This window comes from Peromyscus leucopus, chromosome 11 (assembly GCF_004664715.2).
Source record: "Peromyscus leucopus breed LL Stock chromosome 11, UCI_PerLeu_2.1, whole genome shotgun sequence".
Classification (NCBI taxonomy): domain Eukaryota; kingdom Metazoa; phylum Chordata; class Mammalia; order Rodentia; family Cricetidae; genus Peromyscus; species Peromyscus leucopus.
In genome coordinates this window covers 4,059,433-4,071,889 of record NC_051072.1, presented here as the reverse complement: position 1 = coordinate 4,071,889, position 12,457 = coordinate 4,059,433, and positions in this window count along the sequence as shown.

The window sequence follows — 12,457 nt, the reverse complement described above, 5'->3', positions numbered from 1 at the left end:
TGTCTGTGTATCCTGAATAATGGGTGTTAACAGCTTAGATGCAAGATTGTAAAACATCAGTAGCGAACTTCTGCCCTCCAGGGTTCTCCCATTGTGCTGTAAGCCTGTATTTAAGACCTCCTCCCTCCTTCAATAAATGACATTCAGCATTTAAAATTAAAAAAATATATATATATTATATGTATATTATTACATATATACATACTGCGAATGTAATCTGTGATTACCACAAATGTGATTAATGAGTGTAATTAATGAATATCATGAGTGTAATTTAAAAAATAAAAATAAAAAAAGAAATTAAAAAAAGAAATATAAAAAAAAAGCTGTCAAGTCATAGAAGGTAACAGTTTCACATTTCAGAGAAAAGAATGTTAATATGAGGTCATTATACAGCCTTACAGCAGAAATTCCACAATCATGTCCAATAGGCAGAAAAACAGTTGGAAATCCCTAAAGTCTCTAATCTGATTAAAAACTTGCATGAGTCTGTCTTCATCATTAAATTGTATTGGTGACTTTGAAAAAAAAAAATTCTCCTTAGGATTGTGTCAATAACTTATTGAATATGTACCATCACTAGAAACAACTTTTGTTCAGAAACACTAGAACAGATGTCTATAAATCCTTACTAGGCAAGCTCCTGGGGAGGATGTTTAAACTACATTAAGAGAAAGCTTACATTGATCTTTGGAAACTATTAATTAGTAAACTCATCATTAGCCTGTTAACTGTCTTCTTATTGAAGCTGTAGGTCTAAAGTTTGGCAAAAATAGATGAGTGATAAAAAAGGACTGAGAAATAAGCTAGGGTGTTGAGATAATAGATCAAAGCTGGGAAGTTATGATTACTAATTTTGGCCTGGAAGCCATTACATTGATTATGCTGGTCTTGAACTAAGAGAGATCTGTCTGCCTCTGCCTCCCAAGCACTGGCATTAAAGATGTGAGCCATCATGCTTGGCTCATTGATTTTTTTTTAAAGAGTCTACTAGTTAAAATGTTTGTGTCCACGAGAGAGAAAATGTATCCCTTATATTGTGAAGTGAAGTGAATTGTGTCACAAATTAATTTATTTTGTGTGTGTGTATGTGTGTGTGATGTGTTGTGTGTAGTATCTGTACTGTTAGTGCGAGTGCATGTGCACATGAGCACATGTGGGTATACAGGCCCCAGGTAAGCATCAGGCTCTTCCTCCATCACTTTCTGCATTTATTTTGGAGACAGGATCTTTCACTCAACATGAAGTTCATAGGTTTAGTTTGGTCAGCTAGCCAATATGCCTCAGGACCCCATCTCACCCCACTCATGACTCTACCCCAAATTGTGCCTTTGCTTTTGTTTTTGTTGTTGTTGTTTTTTAATGTCTCTATGCTTCTATGTCAGGTTCTTTGCTAGTCTAATCATGTTCTTACCCTAGGATTTTTGATAAGTATAGATGAATATTCTGAGAGAAAAAAAAATGACATTCATCTCAAAAAACGAATACGCTATAACTTTTCATTTTCCCACAAAGCACCACTTTATTGGTGGGCATATTAAATATTTTTCAAACTAAATAAGAGTATCAGACTTACAATTGTAAATTTGAGGTGAAAAATAGCCTAGGCCCCACATTAATACTGGCAAAACAATCTGGTGCAGGTAAAACTGGACTCCATATGATTAAGAGCTCCTGACAACTTTCAAAGGAAAGAAAATGGTAGAAGAAAAAAAGAATAAAAAGGAAATGAAGAAAGCAGACAAAGACGGGAAGAGGCAAGAAGGGAGCAAAGGGAAAAATGTCTTCCTGCAACTCGATAAACTAGAATTCAGGAACAAGAGTACCAACCCTCAACGAGATGACACCATCATCATTGGCTTTTCATAGGCAAGTGTTCAGAGAAAAAAAAAATGGGTTTCAGTGCAGGTAAGGCAGACAATGCCTTGCTGACTATATAGAGATGTGCAATCTCATGCTAGCTGTATGCCAAGTTAATTTTGGAGTTCACGGCATACAAGTGAATCCTTTCTGTACATTTATGGTATGAAATGTGGCCCCATCCATGCTGAAAGAGCAGAAATATATTTATTTCAATTATATATCCAAAAATAGAATCACTAAGTCTGTCATGTCAATAATAAATAATTTGAATAATTATGCAACCAATGTACTGAATTCTGTAGGCGTGACATTAATTTGAAAGAAAGCCATGGTAAGTCACTCTACTGAAATCTGTACTGTCAAATGCTACCCTTTAACTCATAGCAAATGGCCAGATGTTCTTCTTACAACACCATAGCAGGAAATTTATATGAGAGCATAGGCAGTTCAGTGTTCTTAGTGTTCAAACTAACTGCCATGAAAACATCAACAATATGACACTGTGTGCTTCAAAACAACTGTATCTCTCTAATTTACAAAATGAAATCTGAAATAAATTAACCTCGATAAAATGTTCATACTGGTAACAAGTAAAAGCAACTACATTAACTAAGTTTAATATGTGAAAAGGAAATTGGAATATTTTTTTTCTAGAAGTTAGTAACTTTACAATAAAGATAAGCTAAATTTTATATATTGATGTATATTGAATATACTGTCATATTCAAATACTGATGAATTTCACAATTATATGTGAGACATATGTGTGGTGGTATTGTGTTCCCCAAAATATTGTGTACCCTAATAAACTTATCTGGGATCAGAGAACAGAAAAGCCACTAGATACTTAGACTAGAAAATGTTGGCACTCACTCCTCTAATCCTAGCATTCCAGAGGCAGAAATCCATCTGGGATCTCTGTGAGTTCAAGGCCACATTGGAAACAGCCAGGCAAGGTGATACACACCTTTAATCCCAGAGAGTGAGCCTTTAATCCCAGGGAGTGATGGTAGAAGGCAGAAAGATATATAAGGCGTGAGGACCAGGAATTAGAAGCATTTGGCCTGGTTAAGCATTTGGCTGGTTAAGATTTCAGGCTTCTAGCAGCACAGTTCAGCTGAGACCCATTTTGGATGAGGACTCAGAGGCTTCCAGTCTGAGGGAACAAGGTCAGCTAAGAAGTTGGCCAGGTGAGGTTAGCTGTGGCTTGTTCTGTTTCTCTGATCTTCCAGTGTTCGCCCCAATACTTGGCTCCAGGTTTGTTTTATTAATAAAGACGCTTTAAGATTCTTGCTATACATGTTTGTCTAACTTTCTTTACAATGAACCTAGTTTGTCTCTCCGTCCTATAGAAATTAAAGCCTCCAGTGTTTCATGAGGAAATTCACTTCATTATTGGTATCGTATTAGAAAATCAAAAGCCTATATATGCTAATAAATATTAATTAATGTCTATTGTAAGTATGATTGAAGGATGAAAATTATAGCTCACCCAATTAAATGTTAGCTATATTTAGCAGGTCTAAGTACTTCTCAGTCAAAATCAGACATTAGATTGAACAAAGACAGAAACACACTTTATATCTAGCTTGAGAAAAAAACAAAATATTCTATATGTGTAAAAACCATATGGTGCCATGTACAGTAAACACATGTAAGCTTCAACCATCACAATAATAAATACATTAATTATATACACTGAGATAAACAAGATTCATTACTGCTATATATGTTTGTGTGGGGATGTAGGTGTAATTCATGAAGATAGGAGGGGCTGTGAGAGAGGAAGAAGAGCTTACTGTGGAGGACAAGAGAGAATGGGTGACAGGAAACAGAAGGGAACTGCAGGGGACAGAAAAGGGGAAAGAACAAATCCACATGAGAATGTCATAACAATGCCTATTAATCTGTATTTTAATTTAAACAAATGAATAAAATGTGAAGGAGAAAACAGGAAAGTTCAAACAGTTATATGTGTGTTATATGTGTTTTATATAATATATAAACTTTATATATATATATATATATATATATATATATATATATGTATATATAAATCACAAACTCATCATCACAAAAATATGATTTCTTCACTTTCTGAAATGAAACCCAATTTCTACTTTGATATCTGCTTCTTAGTGAAGGGTCATCTAGCTTTGGCCAATTCTATGACCTCCCTTCATGTCAAAGTTCTGGAGACCTAGAAAATACACTCCAGTTTCTGTCATGTATTTGTGGGCGCATTCTCCTGTGTCTAGGCCATCAATACTGGTGCATGTGCTGTCATATGCAGGTATAGTGTTGTTATTTGAGCTCTCCATGCTGAAGAATAGCTCTTAGCTTTGACAGGACACAAAACTTCCTGCCCTCAGATTCACTCACATCTCTCCAGCCATCCATCACTTCTAACAACTCCATGAGACTTTGCTTGAACATACTGTGAGCAACACACAAACAAAAACAGCATAAACGCATATTTATCAATAAGTACAAATTTGCATCTGCACAATTTTGATTATGTTTTTAAGAACAATACTTCAGAGCTTTTAATAGAAGCATCACGAGTAAGTTTGAGGTCATGTTTTCATATCCTAAACACCAGTATCTTTCTGATTCCCAGTGTTCAGATGCAAATCTTCCCATCCAAATTAATGTGCTCACACAAGGGAGATGTCAGAGGAGAAGGTATTTGTTTTTCACCTTATATAAATGTTACCCTGTTATTTTTATTTCCTAAAACACAACCGTGCTACTTAATATTATGTTTATTTAATCCACTCTACATCGTATATATACTGCATTCTTATTTTATTCTCATTAAATATTATTCAATCTTCTCTTTTATTAGTAGATGCCCTAATGTTAGCTACTGTATGCAAATCAAACCTGTGTCATTGTCCTTAGATCCACTATGGTCTGTTTCCACATTTCTGTTGTTCTCAAAGATATTACCATCAATATCACAAACAAAATTTCTTAGTAAAATATATCAACTTTTTCTTTTAAGTTTTATACTTAAAAAAAATCTTTTTCAAGGTTAAGAAAAATAGAGTATCTTCAAAGTGTTTTTAATTTACTCATAATAATTACACATATTTATGGGGTGATGTCAATCTTTGATATCTGAATACATTTTGTGATATTCAGTTAAGAGCAATCCAATCTACATTTTCAAACTTTATCATTTCATTCTGAAAAATGGTTTCAAAACCTTGCTTCACTGTTTTAAAAACCACATACTATATCCTTGTTCTCCATAGGACCAAACTACATCTTTCCAAAATATATTTTCCTATCTAAGAATTACTTACTGCCCACCAACACAGAAGTAGGTACTCAGTTTAAATTTTTTTTGTGTTTGAATGAGATGGAAAGCATGCTTAGCTTTTTCTGTGAACATAGTAAGATATTCCACGACCAGCTGTTGCAAAGGTGATGGTTCCTATGATTTTTCAGACTGCATAGGCCATGGGCAAATTCCACATAGAGATGATTTTTGTTGTAAATTTTCCATATGACTCTTGCATTTGTCTATACCTTTGCTTCCTATGTCAACCTTGAATCCTCAAGTGGCAGCCTCAGTTCCTTGTACATAGTCATCCACTCCTGACACTTCCCAGTTTAAGTCATTTCTAAGTCTAAGTGAATATTTTGCTGAGATTTGAATAAGGACTTTTACTTACTCCATAGACATGATTTTTAAAGAATTATTTAAAGTGTAGTACATTCTGTCTTTGATTGAAACCTTGATTGGAAGTATGCATTTTCTTTATAATTTGTATTTATTAGTAGTATGGGTTTCTGTAAGTGTGTAGTGTGTGTGTGTGTGTGTGTGTGTGTGTGTGTGTGTGTGTGTGTGTGTGTGTATGTGTGTATGAGTGTGTACAGGTTCTGGGACTCAAGCTCAGGCCTTTGCTCACACACAAGCTCTTCTATCCATACTGTGAATTTTTCAAGATTTTTAGGAATCTCTTGATTTTATGTCATCCAAGTTTTCATTTTAATATTCACTACTCATATCTACTTTGATTCCCATTTGTTGCCTACTGTCTACCAGAATAAGTTTAAATAATAGCCATGGTATCAAGCATCACTCCCTCCGCTGGCATAACGGTAATACTGCATTTTTCATCACAACTGTTAACAAACATCCTGGTTTTATCTATGTTGCTGCAATAAAATACCCTGATAAGCAGCAACTTAGGGGATAGGGGGTTTGTTGTAGCTCACAATTCTGGGTTCTATCTTACCATTGTATGGAAGTCAGGTCAGGGAAAGAGTAAATGTGGGTGCTTACTCATGTTCACCCTCTTCTCTGTATGTATGTAGCCCATGACCCCCGACCTAGGGAACGGCCCCACGTCAGTTACTAACAATAATGAAGATAATCTCCCACAGGCATGCTCACAACCCAGTCTGATCTAGGCAACTTCTCATTGAGATTCTATTATTAGATGATTCAGGACAATGTCAAGTTGACAATCACAACTAAATATTACAAATGCTTTATTCATTAAGTAAATTTATATGAGATTTTGAACAGTTGAGCACTATCATCTTGAGACTATCTTGCCAATAATTGTTTGGAAAATTATCAGAGTCACTTCTATTTTTATCCTTATATTTTACATGCACATATAACTTCAAATAACAGTTTGACTTATAGACCTCTAGTAATGCTGCTTAATCAAAGAATTCAAGGATTTTTATATCAACTATATCAGTGTTATCTAAAATTAAACATTAGTGCTGCAAAAATACATGTTTGCCAATAACTACTTAGCAGATTTCATTGATTAACTTTAACTGTAGAATTTCCTGAAGGTGTTTTGCCCTGCACTTTGTTCCAGATTCATGTTAGATTTAATGCATAAACAATAGACTGCCTTTCTATATTTTGTAATAAAATGACATTTATTTCAGACAGCCTAGTTATAAAACTACAGTAATAATCACCAGATGAAAAGGGCCTTTAGAGTTCTATAATCTCATGCTATCAAGGCCCTGAATTCAGTGCTGTAAGAATGTGGATGTGGCAACTGAATTCTGATTATTCTTTCTGTAAATATGTCAGCCACTTATTAAAATATACTCAGATAGAATTGTATTTTAGAGCATAATGCATAAGAAGTTTATGAAACTGACATGCATTTCAATGCTAAACAATGCATAAATAGCTAAAACACATTTTATTTTGTGTTAGAAACATCAGTTGTCTAAATATCCTAAATTGCTTTTGGGATGCCTCAGTGGTCTTGAGACTGTTATTTACTGTGCTAAACTGATGAGTCTCTCGGGAGTGAAACTCAATTCACAATTCTCATTTGAATATAAATGTGATAATATCATCCAAAATAAGAGTCTCTTATGTGTAAATTTAGATTTGAATCCCTTCCAAGATCATTAAAAGGCAGTAATCAAATCAATCAAATAGTGACCAAAAACTGCTTCTGCTCCTACATCAGAAAGATAGTAGCTAAATTAGTTATCAAGGAAAGTTATGTAATCATGTAAATTTATGTTATAAACACCTTTGTTGTTTAATTAATATCTCAATACTAAAATTGAAATTCCTGTTTTTTCTATCAACATTATATTTTTTCTATCAGTATATATTTTTGATATCAGCTTTTCCTTTTTCTCACTTCCGTATTCAAGCAAACCTACAGTCTAAGTACTGATCACTGGAGGAGGGTTTCCTGTAACTTCCTGCTTGTGGTTGCTTCTCTCTCTTCAAAAGTACTTCCCTCTTTGACAGTGTTGCCCAAACAAGCTCTTCCTGAGAGGCATGAATCGCATTTGTCTGCTTATTCAAATTCTCCCCCATAAATGTTGTACAGGCATCACTAACCCAACCTACATGAATTTGAATCTACTAGTGTTTCCACTATTAGTGGTGGCACCATTGATTTTAGTAACTAAAGATAAATCCTTGAAGTCATTCTATGCAAACTATACATTTCTATCCATCTTTCTAGCCTCCTTTTATACCTAAAGACTAAGACTGACTAAATATTTGTCTCCGATTTTTCAAATAGTGAATGTGAAAATTGTGTCACATATTACAGTTACACACCTAAAAGTGAAAGATATGGTAGGGCAGAGGGAATGAGATTAGATGATGATTAGATTAGGATGAGATTAGAGTCTTTGGAAGTCTCATGAGACTCAACCTTTGCCTCTTTACATGTTTTATACCTTTGAACTCATCTCCTTATCCAATTAGCTCATATCTCCTTTTCTTGCTGTATATTGATGCTCCCTGCTTGGAGCAGGACTACAGTTACGTTTTTCAGGTGATGATGATGGCTTATTTCCTTCCTTTGTATCATACTCCACTTTGTTTCAATGCATTCTACAAATGCAGTGCATTGCACTCCAAGTATGAGAATCTACTCTGTCATTGGAGAGACCTGGTTCAACTTCTCCACAATTACCTTAAAAATGTTCAATGCCCACATTTACATATGGATCATATGAATCTGAATTTTTGTTTGTTAATAGCATTCTCAAATTCACATAAAAAGAGCAGTTTCTTGACTGTTTAAAAAATATATGTGATCTCTATACCACAGTCCAGTAGCAAGTGCTCCATCTCAAAATTATGCTGTGTTAGAATTTAGAATATTGGGTTAAAAAGCTTTTTAAGGGGTCTGGTAAGAGGATCACTATGTTGCTGACTAAGGATAATTTCTTAGTGGACTGTCACAAATGAGGATGGTTAATAAGACTGCAATAAATTTACCAATAATTAAAGACTCAACAGTGATCTTCATACAAGTAGATGATCCCTCACCTTTCCCAAGTGGTGGAGCACATAGATGAACTTTCTGGGTCCATATACACTGAGCACATCATTAAAATCCCTACAGTTTGGCTTGACATTCCAACTTAGAGCATTTGGGCATGGAATAATTTTTAGGCAAGTATAACCTGTCAAGAGACCTGGAACTAGAAAAATATCACATTAATGAGCTCATCTACCTCTGATTATGTTATCTGTTATCTCCAAGAATAAGCCACCAGGGGAATTCTCTTGCTAACTATAACTGCATTTAGAATATCCAGAAAGTCAGAAATCTCAAGCAACTTTTATCATACTGCTGTTTTGGGGCTTGTTAATTTTAAATAATTCTTCCTGAAAATACTTAGACAAAATATGTATTTATTTATTGAGATATATCACTTTCCTCAGCATATAAAATGCCAATTTACCTTCCTAATTGCTTAAAAAAAACTGGGGCATGAACCCAGATGACCTCAAGCTATTTCCCCATTATAAAGACACAGACCAAGAAGTCGATAGATGAGAAAAAAGGTATCGTGGTCACTGAGATAATGAACAATCTGTGGAGACTAGGAGTGTAGCTCAGCAGAAGAACACTTGTCTGGTGTGTGCAAGGTCTAGGTTTTTGTGGTGGTGATGGAGGGAAAGAATAAAAAGGATGAAGAGAAGAGGGGTTACAGAGAATAATGTCTCCTCACTGAAAACTATGAAAGAAATGAAGAGGAAAGGATAGCCCACACGCATGATCTGCACATGAGGGCCACCAAGGACAGGGGAGGGAATCTCTGGCTTACAGATCTCCTACAGACTCTCAGGAACAGGGTTCGCCAGACAGCAGAATAAAGAAGTGAACATTTACAAGATTTGTAAGAAACAGGATCTTGATACATTGAATTGCCAAAGACAGACTAATCCATGTTAGATAGCACAGTGTATGGGAGACAGGACACAGTGAGAGTACAAAGTTCCATCCTGCCATCCTTGCATGACACAGGAAGGACACAACCACCACTACCCCCGGTGGTATGTACTGTAATACATTTCTTTGTCTTCTTTTTGTAGATAAATAAGGATCAGAACACATTTGTGTTCAAGGTAGATGCCCAGCTGTTATGGGAATTTCAATCCCTGTATTTCATCTTCATCAGCTTTCCAGAACACTTCAGGGGCTCTTGTTTCAGGTGCTGCTTAAAACAACGCTCCACCCAGAATGGTTTTTAGATTATTCTTCCTGCTTAACCAAGACTTCTCATGAACACCAGTGTGCCCTTTGCTCTCTTATCTCTTTACACCCCAATGTGCATTGGCTTTGGGTGCTAGACTAGCTGATGTGGCATTTGTTACTTTTGAAACTTCTTTAGTGCTGAGAATATATGAAATGTTAAGACATATTTTGAGAGGAACACAATTAATAGTAGAGTTCCAAAAGGTACATTAGTCTCTCATTTAGTGAATAAATGAAATAAAATAAAATAAAATAAAATGGTTTCTGAAATCACAGCTTACAACACAGATGAAAGAGCTCAAGAAGTGGGTTATAAAAGCATTCTAAGGGATTCTAAAAGGTTTGAACTTACAAGCAAAAGGTATTCCAATGTCCCTCACAAGAGTGTTACATTGTCCACACTGCATCATCTCAATATATTCTTCCAACTACAATCATCTAAATAAAACGAATGATGATGAATACAAAGGCAAAAATCAAAAGGTAAACAAACTAAAAAAGCATAAATATGTTAGGCTGTTTCCCAGAATTCTGCATACCTCCCTGAAATACTGTAAAAACATGTAATAATGTCTAAGCTGAAGACAAAAAAGAATGTGTGTACTTCATAGATTTCTAAGTTGGAGTTAAAAATGAAAACATTTGGGGAGATACAGCTATTTCTATGGTTACTGAGAGTGACTTTGTAAGAACAATTTAAGGACAATATCCTCCAACAAAGGAATAGCAATAAAACTATGTTTTCAAAAACCCAGCCTTAAAATTCAATTCTACTTGCATGCAATTCCCAGGTGAAAATCATGAAGAGGCTGATTCAATACAGTATTTAAATGCTATAAAGCACAATAATGAAAGAAAAAAAGAATAATATTGCTAAAAGATATTCAGAAAGACAAACCAAAAAATGTGAGAAAGTAGGTGTTGAGGGCTGTGGCTGTCTACCACAGAGAAAAAAAAAAAACAATCTAGGAAGAGGAGATGGAAAAAATTTAAGAGCTAGTAGTTGAGGAGGGGAATTGTGAAATACTTTTTTCTGGACACTGTGCAGCTATTGGAATCATGAAGTCAGAGCAGTTATAGTTACCGACACAAGATCAAGCCAACTAATATCTCAACGTAATAGAAGGGAAGAAATCCTCCAGGCCCTATCCTTTACTGAGCAGCTATTTGCAGTGGAGAGACAGAATCATTTTCTTGAGGATGGGGCCAACAATAGGTTTTCCATGCTCCCTTTGGGTGGCCCCACACTCATGTACATATTGGTAGCACGAACTGGACTTAGTCGGGTACCAAAATTAAAAAATGAAAACAAGATATTAAGTTGGGAGAGGCATGCAGGGGTATATTAGGGAGTTAGAGGGTAGAAACAGGAAACAGATACATACACAAAAATGTATGAAAGTCTCAAAAATAAATAAAAATAAAAATTTAATATGAGACCATATATATCTCTCTCAACGAAGAACACAATTCTCCACTTTGTACCTTGTATTATGGAAATAGTCATAATATTTTTGTAATTAATGGAAGCTTTCCATGCATATTATTTAATATTTCTTTTATGTTAGTTGTTTGAGAATTCCATACCATATGTTTCCATCATATTCGCCTCTCCCCCAAGTCCTTCCAGATTCTTCTCACCTTCCTTATCTATGCAACCTTGTATACATACAGACATGCATGCATACATACATATATACATACATACATACATATATACATACATACATACATACATACATACATCATCAAGCCCCATTTGTATATGCTTGGATATGTGACCATACACTGGAGCATAATGGACTTAACCACAGGCATCACCACTCTTAATTTAAAGTGGCTTTCCCTTTCCCAGCAGCTATCAATAACCCATAGCTCCTTTGCTAGGGTTGCGACTCCATGCCTGACTTCCCTTAGCATATTGGGATTTGATTTGCCTTAGATTTGCACAGATCTTGTGCACGCTGTCACACACACTGTGATTTCCTATGTGCAGTCGCCCTGCCCAGAAGACACTGTTTCCTTGTTATCGTCTACTTCCTGTAGCTCTTAAACTGTTTCTGCCCCTTCTGTAATGACCCCTGAGCCTTGGGAGGAAGGGTGTGATATAGATTTCCCATTTTAGACTGAGCTTTCCACAGTTTCTCCTCATTCTCTGCACCTTGACAGGTTTGAGGTCTCTGTTTATTTCCATCTACTGAAAATATAACCTTCTCTGATAAGGTGAAAGAAGCATTAATCTAGAGGTATAGCAATAAGTCATTAGAACTTGGTTTAATACAGTTTCCATTTAGCAGCATAATAGTGGTAGATTCTATGCTAGAGTATATGATCTATCTAGCCCCAGGTTCTTGGCACTGTAATAATGACATGGGTATTGGTTTCATCTTCTGAAGTAAAAACCTCAATCCAAACAAATATCATTGGTTACTCCCATGATATTCCTGCCACTATTGGGCCAGTACAGTGGGCATGTCTTACCAGGCTACTCATTATTGTAGCATGCAGGGTTCAAATCTGAATAAGACTTTCCCCCTTCTGCCACATGAATAGCACTTTCCAGTACTATGAAAGCTACCCAG